We start from the raw sequence: 12075 nt of genomic DNA, 5'->3' as shown, positions 1-12075 counted from the left end.
CGGATGCCCATGAGTCACACGCAGATGGAGACACGTCTTTGGGACTGCATTTTGGGCTCAAATGATGTTATTGTTACCTTCCTCCACCACACAATGTTCCACGGAATGTGCTTAATCTGTGTGATTTGATGTCCCAGGAAGCACCTAGTGTACTTGTGGCATGTACCCCAGCTGTAGATGATAGAAGTCCCAAGCAATGAGCATTGTAGGGACAACATTTTCCCACTTCTTGACAGGAAACCTGCCCCCTCCACTTTGTACCAGCTGGTTGTTTCATTGGAGGTGAGCATTATTCGTGCAGCATCTTTCCACAGCGGAGCACTCGAGTGACTTCGAACCAGTGCGGATGGAACGTAGCCCCACAGCCTTCGCTTGTATAGAACAGTTGGCAGACCTTGATCCACTCAGCCCTCCACTCCCATTGTGGAAGTGGGTCCGTATGAATGAAAGGTCCCTGCTGTTGGAGAGTGTGAATGAACTGTAGTATTCTCAATGATGGAGTCCTTCCTCATCCTATTTCCAGCAATAGCGTGCAGTACCTCAGGCGCAGTGTGCCGCTGCTTCTTATGAATGTGCAATGCAATTAGGGTGTGATGTTTTTAATCATCATTTAACCGGTGAAACAATGGCGATTCGGATTGGTTTAGTTTTTAACCTGTGGACCAGGACACCCTAATGTCTCGTGGGGCTATTTTAAGCTGGTTGTGCTCCTATTTTATGTCTATGGTGTGTAGAGCTACCACATCCCAAGTATTGATAATGGTGATTGTGACAAATGAGCGGATATTCATTGAAGAAATAACCCCCCCGCCAATAAAATGGTACGAGAAACACTGCAACGCCTTTGATCAGGAATCAATTGATCGTTTTATTGTGAGGACTGCTTAAGGATGTGTGATAAAGGGGACATTTGTCCGTTGAAAGAATGAAGTGTATTAGTGGTGGACCAAACAGTACTCAAGACACCCATTCCAGATGTCAACAAATCCAAGTAAAAAAAAGATGTCTAATAATTGATGTATTTTTGCTTGCATCACTTACTTGGTACATGATAATTGGACTGTACTTGTATTAGTGCTGCACAGTTATGGCCAAAAATCAAGATCCCCATTATTCATTACCATTATTCATTCATTTTGGGGACAACATCTTTTTATCTCAGTCTAAATGAACAACACTGCTTCCACATCGTGGCTGAAGTGCACACCTTTGCATCAGACTGGTCCTTCTCACAGGGCATCTCCCACAAGGAGTTGGTACCAATAAATAAATAAAAACACCTTTTCCCCGCAAATTCAATCAACAGAGCGCATCGCTTTCACTTTCATGATGGGCTACATTCCAGCTAATTTAAATGTTTTTTGAGTGGTTAAACAAGTTGGTAGTGTTGCCATGCGGAGCATACACAACTTTCACACACTGCTTTTTTTTCTTGGTCAACATCACTTGCCCTATATCCAAAAAACTTCCAGACAACCGATGATGATCCTGTGAGAGACTAGCTTCTCTCCTTCTGATCCTCACATTTGATTTACCTTTCTCACCATGTAGTCTGCCCCCTGCTCTCATGTGTGTCTCTCTACTCTTGTACTATCATCGGGGTCCACTGCAGACCCAACTCGACTGTTGGGTGAGGAAGCGCTTGATTTGATATGTAGCAAAGCACACATTTTAAACTGACAATCATGCTCATTTAATTGTGGCAGCCGAAATCGTGATCACGATTAAAATTCAATTGTGCAGCCCTAACTTGTTTATCTCTTCTCCTTTATAACAAGTCCTTATTCACCCATTCATACACTGATGAGAGGAGCTACCATGCAGATACCTGTCTGTCAGTGACTAACATTCACACAAACACCGACGTGGTGAATCGCAGATCTAGATATCAAACTTCCCATCTTTTGATTGAAGTAGGACCAGGGAAGCTGAAGCTATATGATCAATAAGTGAACGACAGAACTGCAAACATTCATAGGCCCTGATTAGACGAGACGCGTCGTTACATTATTACTATAACTACGTTTGAACTTTTATGCTTGTCTAAAAGACGGCAGGCAGACGCCACAGCACAAAAGGGTGTACCACAGCATCCTGGAGGAAAACAACGGGCCTTGTGTCAGCACGGTTTTAGATCCCCTGACGACCACAGCCACCGACATGGGGACGTTTGAATTGGTGGCTAGCAGCTCACGTGTTAATCCACAAACACGCTGACAGAGCTTACAGTGATTACCTGAATCCAAACATGGGGATGAGTGTGACGATGTGGTCTTTATTAGCCAGAGGACCTGCTTCATTGCTCTAAATGGCCCACATGGTCGTTCCGGCTACATAAAGACAGCCTAAAAAATCTCACAAATCTCTTGGACCGCGTTTCCATCAACCACGCAGTGATGGTCCGGCTGCATGGAGATGTAAAAATAGTGGAGTCTTAAGTACTTTCTCAAACTCTCATTTTCTTAACACTTCTTGTTTCTTAACTCAACAACAATTCAAGACCAATCCGTTATATTGTCCAACATGAAAATGGTCCGTGAGGCAAACGAAGGTTGGACCACTGGTTTGGATGGCTACGGCCCAAAAGGAGTGTCAAGTGTCTCAACAGCATCACCTGAATCCTGAGCCAACATCTCACTGGCAGGTCCAGCAAATCGAATTGTAAAGCCTCGAGTGTGAAAGAGGCCTGTGCAATTTTTGAAATGTGCTTGAATCGAAGAGCTACAAATAATAATTCAAAAAGACAAAATAAAATCCTGTAGCCAGTGATGTGGAGAAGAGATTGTGTTTTACACATAAATGCAACTCTGTTATCTAGGGTCGACCTGCCAAAGCCTGGGATGGAAAAAACAAGGTGAAACATATTTTCCAAGACGAACAAATCCTAAACCATTTGATTTCCTTCATCTACATTGCAAGCGTGGAGTACTCTGCATGCCAACAACTGATTGGTTACAGGGATCGAACCTGTATCTCACCAACTCCTCATCTTTCCTCTTTCTAGGACCCCATAATATCCCTCTGCTCTTTTTGGAAAATATATTTTACAACCCTAACCCAGGTATTAAATTCTTTCATTTTTTGAACTTGAAAAAATGTGCAATTAAAAACAAATTTTAACATTAAAAAAAAAAATCTTTGTTCTTGTTCCTTTTCCACACATGCAGTTCCACGTTGACATGAATACGTGTGTGTGGCGCTTGCAGCAGCAGGGCACAGAGCACCAGAGTTAACATAACGTACAATAAGCGCGCCTCCAGTGTGCACCGTGATCAATCTTTTGTTTTTACACCGTCTTAAAAGTCAAAATGGTGACTGATGAGGACATTACAGACAGCTCTCACACACATACATTTACACCCCAACTGTATAGTGAACAGTCATCACAACATCAAATCATACAGCTTCTGTTCTCATTTTTGCACTATATTGTAGAGCTGCAACTACCGATTATTTGTTCGATTAATCGATGAATCGGATAAAAAAAATAAAAAATTTAAAAACATTAAATTCCAACCCTTTATTGAAAAATAGAACTGACAGTGCAAAACAATTAGTGCACAAACAGATTGCTCCTTGAACATCCCCAAGTAAGCAAATAAAATGGACTAACACAAAAAACATACACACATCGCATGCATTTACAGCTGCCAAATTAAATATATTAGGCACAAAAAAATATTTAGATTAGATTTTACCGACGTGTTTCCGTTTAAGGTGCTGAATCATCGCCGTGGTGCTCCCGTGCCAGGCCATGTCGCTTTTGCATATCTTGCAATCAGACATGTCAACTCTCCCGAATTTGAAAGGCCCTCCCGAAAATCTCCCGGACCGACCTTTCTCCCGATTTCCACCCGGAAAACAATATTGCTACACCATCCGTCACTGGGCGTGCCGTTTCAGACCAAACAATAATAAAGGTTACACCTTGAAGTCAAGCGTGGCAATTACAACGGAAAAAGATGAGACTGGCGCTGCTAAGAAAACTGCTAGCACCCCCTCCCCCATTTCAGTGTGAAATATATCTATACCTGGGAGGATTTAGGTCGCATTGGTTTCTCTTCCTCCGCATGTTTCAGAACAGTATTACGGGTCTCTCCGATGGTCTTTCCTCTACCTCAGCTCTGCTCTTTTTTATTTATTTTTCTTAGCAATGCTCTGCTGGGCAGAGCTTTTTTTCTTCTCTGTTCTGCTGCGCGAAGCGCTCAACTTTTTTTTCTCAGCTCTGCGCGGTGCGCGCAACTTTCTTTTAATACTCAAACATTGATTTCATCGATTCGTTGTTGCAGCCCTACTATATTGTCACATTGTTGTAGCATGTGGAAAAAAGGTTATATTGTAGAACAGGGTCTCCTTGATTCAGATCTCCCACCCTGCTAGTGTCCTTTTTGATGTGGCATTGGTTCGGAGTACTGGAACCACCTGGCAAAAACTCACTTGGATATTGAAATGAAAAAAGTTCAAAGAAAGCTTAACAACTACTTGATTGCTGCCGACTAAAAATAAGTCACTGAAGGGCCATAAACCTCAAGGGGACATTCAGTGTTGATCTGACATGGAGAATCTAAGCATATTTTGCTACTTTATTACAATATCTTGAGTTACAGGGGAAATCAAACTACAGAACTTGAATGGAACGTTCAATCTGGTCTTTTTGATTCAAATTCATTAACTCTCGAGACTAATGTGCAAAATAATTGGATTATGATTTAGATTAGGGTACCCAAGACCCCATAACTAATTTGTAAAAGTTGTCTTTTTGATTGTTATGTTAACTTTCGATCCTTATGCACACGATTATCATGTGACCTATATATGGAATTGCATAATTTTTTATAAAATTTGAAGCTAAGTATTGATTACTAACGTATGTGAAGACCTTGGAGTCTGTATGCATCACCTTTTGGGTTTACATAATCGGCTGTTGGAAAGAGTGGGTGTGTGTGGTACCCTTTAACTGGGCGCTAATTGATGCGTGGTGTGTGACCAATGCACAGGAAGAAGCGCTGTGTGTGCTTACTGTATCAAAAGAGAGAGTGGGCATTACTCTGTCACGTGATGGTGAATAATCATTGTTACATCACAAGGTCACCCCAGTCCGCCTGTCTGAACCTGCATTTGGGCCCTTTAGCATACAAGTCACTATTTTCATTCGTGATCAGGACATTTCATTACTGCTACCCTTTTGCGGATGAGGTGCACACACATTCTGCAGTTCTAATCTGCATCCTCAGTGATGTCAGACTTGTTTTTTAGGGGAAAGTGCCCATTGACATGGACACTAGCGGAGCCTGGGGTCAAATCGACAATCCTTTTTGAAGGACGACCCGCCCACCCTCAGACCGTTTATTAGCTACTAGAAGATAAATGTGGTAATGTTAGGAGTACAATCTTTGCCTCTGAAAACCAGTGGACTAAACCTATGGAAAAGACATGGAAATACAAAAGTAGGTTACTGGTCCTCAAAATTGTACCTGAGTACAATGCTTGAGTAGTGAACTAGGTTAGATTCCACCACAGCTTGCACAAAAGAGTGAAGCCCTGGTCCTGCCACAAAGGGGCATGGCTGTGGCAGGACAACAGGCCTCGAGCAGCAGGCCTGGGATATGTATTAAACACGTGGAGGCTTTGTAGACAACGCTTTTGAAGCCTCGAGTTTTGCCCATTATCATCTAGCCATTTTTGGGTCTTTAGAAAGCAAAAGTACAATTATGAAAATGCTTAAGTACCCGTAACCCAGTTTGTACTACCTATTTCATTGTTCTTTCCTCAGTCACAACTCTGCCGTCCAGAGATCTGTACCCACATGTAACATCTGCTCCATATGTAACGCATTAGTCCCTGAAATACCCAGAATGCAGCGTGACATGACAGTGAAGGGACTGTGCGGGATTAGTGCGGCTCGCGTCACTCTGCTGAGGAGGCCGAGTTGATCGTCTGTGCTGTGTATTGACACTCGGCCCCATTTTGGGTTGTCTGTGCTACCTCGGTGTGCCCCGCTCTGACTCAGAGTCTCATGTTCCCGCTGCTTTTTTCTTTCCTTCTTTTCCCCTCGTTTGGCTGGTGAAACGGCGTCTGCCCCACCCTGTGGTCTGAAGTTCTGCACTCCGCCTTTACTTGTCAAAGTGCCAGCCCTTGAATGAAGATTTTCCTCATTCTGCTCTGAAAACACTAGGGTGTCACACACACACACGCACACACACACGCACACACACACACACATACACACACAGACTGTGTGACGTCTTGACCACTAAGGGCTACATATTAAGAGATAATTTCATACTCTGAGGTTACAAACCGGCTTAGACTGGCTGAGTGTTTTCGCTGTGCAAAAACAAATGAAGTAGTGAGGATGTCTGTTCGTTTTTAAAAGACACCAAATTTTAATCTACAGCAGGAGTATCACTGCAACAAGAAATCCATCTGGTTTCTGGCAGTAACAAATCCGTGTTGGCCACAGGATTTAGTGTTTCTGTGGGGGGGCGTTGAGGGCACCCCCTGAAAAAAAAGTTTTAAATATAAAAGGAAATGCGTCTATCTAGTGAAATGTGTCGGCAATAAAACAATAGTGGAAATGATAAGGACAAATGTGTGTTAACACACAAAACGCTCAATAATTCATATTGTGATACGTTATTATCACACTATTTTGGTATGGATACAGTTTTATCACAATTCGCAGTCAAGATACAATGTTATAGTGATATTTGGGCCAGGATACAATATTATAACAATAATAAGCTACGGGTAAAATGGGATGCATACAATTTTGGTCAGTGGAACCGCCGTACAGACCTTCCCTTTCATTGCAACAGCGTGGATGTCATCATTACTAAGCTCTCCTGCTGGTTTTAACACACAGTGATTGTTCACATGTATGATTATCAGACTCATGAGTAGAAAGGAATAATGAATAATCTCCAGATCGAATCTTTCAACTTCATAATCTGCACTCCCTAGTCCTGGTATGCTCCTCTGTTTGAGAGTGGTTTCCACAATAGGACTACTCTAGTCACAACTACTGATTAGTTTACATTGTCACTGAAAAAATGAATCCATCAGAAATGTTGACAAGCCGCCGTGAGAGGTTCAAACATCCATCCCTGGCCCTTTTGCGACGCATTGGTGATATTGCTGTGGTAAATGAAGAACAAGCATGTTTTCAACGTGTCTATCTATCCTGAGCGTTATGTGTCAGACAGACGGCGTAGTGGACGGAGATTGTTGCTGGAGACATGAGTAAACAGTAGCCCACATAGATAATGATAGCAATGGGGCAACAGTATGAATGTCTGTCATACAGCATTGGTTAGAGTAGTGATATCTAGTCATAGAAAGGCTTGGATGAAGCGGGACTCAGACCTCAAGCGGTGAACCGACTAATGAAGTACTTCTGTTGGCGTGGAACGGTGAGGCAGTGCTGTGGAAGAAGACCTCTGCTGGCTGGAGTGTGTTGGTATGACACGAATCCTCTTTGCTGTTACCCTGCTCTTTGTCTCCAGCTGTACTCCCTCCTCCCCTCGACACCCCCCTCACACGAACATGCACAACCCTACCCCTCAGGCGACAGCAGAGCAGGAATTGATTAGTTGCATGGCTTAAAAATAGACGACTGGTTGTCATAGCAACGCCTACAATGAGCTGTTGTCTAGTTTAATAAAGAGCGGCGTTGTGTCTGAGTGAAAGGTGCACACAAGGTGTGTGTGTGTGTGTGTGTGTGTGTGTGTGTGTGTGTGTGTGTGTGTGTGTGTGTGTGTGTGTGTGTGTGTGTGTGTGTGTGTGTGTGTGTGTGTGTGTGTGTGTGTGTGTGTGTGTTTGCGAGAGAGAGATTCCTTCCATGATGGCCTGTGTAATTTTCACACTGGCCCTGCTGGAAGTCAATGCAACAAAACACCACCATTTTTATCTGCATCCCACACGCACCACCTTCAGTGCTGCTCCACGCCAATTACAAGTCTGTTGCTACAAGCCCCTTTATGATTGGCATCTTTATGCACTGTGTGTGTGTTCTGTTATTCCAAAAAGTCGTGAGTAAAACAATTAAATAAATCCTTGGATAGCAGAAGTGATTCAACCAAGTTTAGGATTGAATTCCACTAATAGTGTGCCCATCCACAATGAGCCAGAGGTCATTTCATTGGTTAACACTACACCTGGCGTGCTATTGGTTGGTGAATGTTGACAGAGGGGCGCGCACGCTCCGTGTCCGCTGGGGAGCGCGTGCTCCCCTCTGTATGCGCACGTGTCTGCGTGGTTTAATAGCCGCGCTGTGAAAGGACTGCACACTTTAATAACGGAGGGAAACCGGAGGTAGATGTCAGCTAGCCGCTGTAGCTACACAAGCGAACGGCCATGTTAGCTGCTGCGAGGACGCTGTTATCAAAGTGTAGACGTTTTTCAATCGGCTCCGGAACAGAAAGCAAGCACCGAAATCTGCGTTTCGTTAGGAACCGGTCGTGTAGGAACCGGTGCTGTATTGGTACCGGTTCTCGGTACCCAACTGTATTTCTGAATGTTATGAAGAGGACGTGGTGAGACAAAATACACCAGGCCAGGGCCCTGTTCGAAGTCGATCAAATGTCCCATTATCTAGCTCAATTTAATAAGATGATTGATTTCATCTCAGTTCCTCAAAGGATGATCCGCGCTCGAATTGTCTAGTTAATTTGAACCAGATGTCAATCATCAGGCTACGTTAGAAGGCGGAATACTTGATCACCGAAACCAGGCTTTTTTAACGGTACAACGGCAAATAAAGGAAGACGAGCAGGAGATGATCATTAATGCATATGAGGAGTTCAAGACCATAATCTGTATATTTGAATCATTTCTGTCATATGAACTGAAGGTATTGTACATTTTTTACATTGTTCATTCTATACACTTGACATCCTTTGCAGTCTCTCCATCCCGGGCGGGAGGGATCCTCCTCTCTCTCTTCTCTTTATTCTCCCCATTGAATGCTTTTTCATTTTGGGGGGAGTTTTTCCTGTGAGAGTGAGGTACAGGCTGTGAAGCCCTCTGAATAAAACTTGCGATACTATGCTATACAACATCAAATGACATGCTCAATGCATCATCACTTTAATTGATACGAATGAATAGTTATGAGGACATATGTATACTGTGTGTGTGTGTGTGTGTGTGTGTGTGTGTGTGTGTGTGTGTGTGTGTGTGTGTGTGTGTGTGTGTGTGTGTGTGTGTGTGTGTGTGTGTGTGTGTGTGTGTGTGTGTGTGTAGATGACCATATATAACTTTTATTATGTGTGTGTGAATGGCTGAATCAGTATCTATTACTCATAATCAGACATTTGATCAATTGGAATATTCAGAAGTTTATGAAGCGCCGAATAAATGAACAGAACTTTACAAAGATATGCAGTGGCTTTCCAGATGTTCTTTGCATCGCAAGTCAGTACAAACATCTACAGTATGTGAGACCGTCTGTGAGACAGTGGATGCTTGGCTGCAGCGTGTGGTGCTCATCACGTAATGTTGCGCCTGGAGATAATCTTCTTGTAAATAAGTGATTCCAGTCTTCAGCATCGATGGCGCTCGTACAGGACGCTATCGTGATGTCATAACAGGTCTTTGTGATCTTTGTGATTTTGCTCCTTCATCAATGAGCTGCTCTTTTTTCCGGGGGAGCGGCGAACCAATCCAGCTGCTCAAATAAACCTGCACCGGAGCAGGCCCAAGTTTTTGGATGTGTTGCTATGGTGATTTAGCCAAACATTCTTCGGGGAACCGAGAAGCCTGATCTATGTCATGGTATCCTGAAAATGATCCGGCTAACGGGGCCCTAGTCCATGACCGCAGGACAGAGACATGTTGTCATATTCAATACAGCCAGTTGTAGATCAAATCATCACATTCTGCCACTTTGTACAAATATTTACCAAAATGTCATGCTTAATATTTTGTATTGCATCTTTTTAAAATGTGCCTTTGTATGCTAACGGAGATCAGTTTCATTCAATGACATCAATATTATCATTGCAGCCTCCATTAAGATACTGATCATAATAATACTTGAGACTGATCATCCAGCGGTGCATGGACACTGCAGGACAGCCAATAGCAGCCATGGAACAACAACAACTCCTTCTGGTGCTCCAACAGGCATCGTGGGCCTCACTGGACTCCCCAGCTGTTCTTAGACCAGCATGCACAGGGACGGCTCGGCCCGCCTGCAAGTACACCACAAGACGTGCAAACAAAATTAAATATGAAGAACTAAAAGTAAGTCAAGTTTTTACAAGAAACAAAGGTTGACCATGCTGTAAACTCTTCACGCACATGTAGGCTGAAGACCTTCTGCCTTTTAAAGCATTTCAAATGAATGTGTATAATACCTCGACATGTGTTCTGCTGCTCCCCAGAGGATCAGAATATTTGTGGCAGCGTTGGGTAACAGACTGCTAGGCTGCTGTTTCTATATGTTACCAGGTAACATGTACTTACTATTTCGTAAAGGTGCCTTAGCTTCTGAGTGGAGACCCATCGGCCGGCCCCCATTATATAAATATAATTTAAAATGTGAAATGCTGGACTTTTCCTTGTGTTTTTCTCATGTTAGTCTGTCATCTGAGAGGCAGGAGAGTGTGAATCTCTTGTTGTCTCTGACTCCCCAGTAATATGAATGCTAGTCAGCTGTAGACCACCACATCTATTGCAGACTGCTGGTTCGAGCGCCACGGACCTATTTGCACAACTGTTGGTGCGTAGGAGAAAAATTATTAGAACAAAATTGTACTTCTAGACCCCCCCCCCTTTATAATGGTAGAGGAAACACTGCATTTAGAGTCTCCCATACCTTAAAGCAGAGGATGCTGACTGACCGGTCTACAAGCGGTGAATACTCCTCTCCTCAGTCCCGATCTGGTCCCCTGCGATCAGTTGTAAAATACCTACAATGTTGAGCTTCTTTAAAATGCATGATTCTATTATTCCAGCTGGAGTTGCTGAATTATATTTTATTACCTCGCCAGTATACCTTATACCCCTGGCTTGGAATCAAATCCCCCACACACCAAAAACCTTGATTGTGTGTGTTCTTAAAATTCAGCATCCCAAAGCTTCCCAAGGAAGAGAAAATCAATAGTTAGTGGAATTGGAAAACCATGGTGATTTAAATACCAAACGGTCTGATGAGTGATTAGTGGCCTGTGTAGCTTTACTTGGTATTGATCCGGGTTCAGGGTCCTGCCAGCTTTATGCCACGGCAGCCATTTTGCACCCATAACCACCATTTTGATGGTGGGATTAATGGCACACGTTGAGGCGGTGGGTGATTCGCGGCACCGAATCAGTAATTGCACTCTTTTCCCTCTGGTTTTGTCTTTTGGTAGAGATGCGAATTCAGCTGACACATCTGGCTCCTGCAATTCAACGATAAGCCTGATGTCCACCAATGAATAAACTGTTCAAAAATTAACCACAACGCTTCGCCAGTCGTGTGTAAACTGTGTAAATGCAGTCCAGGAGGAGAAGGTACAGGTAGTGCAGAGACAGAAGGCACACTGTGGCGGAGTAGAGTTGCATCAGCCAAATGAATCGTGATGCAGATCGTGCGTGAAATGAGCCACAGATTCTGCTGTGCAGTTAAAAAACGGCCATTACACCAGTACTCCCAGTCAGCTGGCAGGGAGATGTTGGGATAACGATGTTAACCCAGTGTTGAGCCACGCAGGGAGAGACGAGGGAGGAAAGGACATGAGAGGACAGAAGGCCGCTCTGTTGTGGACAACCGGATTGTAACAAAGGGTGCTGGTTTGATTCTAAGGAGGACATTTTAGCAGCAGCCATCTGATCGACAAGACGTGTGTGTGTGTGCGTGGTATGGGGGATGGGAGGAGGGTATTAAGAGTTGGCATTACATCAGGAGAGAGCTGCCATCCCTGCTTGTACACATACACACACACACACACACACACACACACACACACACAAAGATTTGTGCAAGGATGAAGAAAAAACATCCCTGTGCTCTCGGTTTAGCTTGGCTGTGTCACTCCTTTATTGCGCCCCCCCTCCCCCATACACACGCACACACACAAAGACACACATGCT

At 43.7% G+C, this 12075-nt stretch overlaps 1 protein-coding gene across 5 annotated transcripts in view; it reads left to right on the top strand.

Annotated features, from left to right (window-relative positions):
- Positions 1 to 12075, top strand: part of gatad2b (GATA zinc finger domain containing 2B) — a 33736-nt gene that overhangs the window by 1792 nt on the left and 19869 nt on the right. The window contains exon 1 of one of the 5 annotated variants that reach the window (XM_037473401.2): positions 10109 to 10245. The exons of the other annotated variants lie outside the window; for them this stretch is intronic. The gene's annotated coding sequence lies outside the window, so the exon portion shown is untranslated. Of the gene's footprint in view, positions 1 to 10108; positions 10246 to 12075 lie in introns of those variants that run through there. 5 annotated transcript variants of the gene reach the window in all.

This window comes from Pungitius pungitius, chromosome 17, assembly GCF_949316345.1.
Source record: "Pungitius pungitius chromosome 17, fPunPun2.1, whole genome shotgun sequence".
In the NCBI taxonomy this organism is placed as follows: domain Eukaryota; kingdom Metazoa; phylum Chordata; class Actinopteri; order Perciformes; family Gasterosteidae; genus Pungitius; species Pungitius pungitius.
This window is presented reverse-complemented; position numbering and strand designations above follow the sequence as displayed.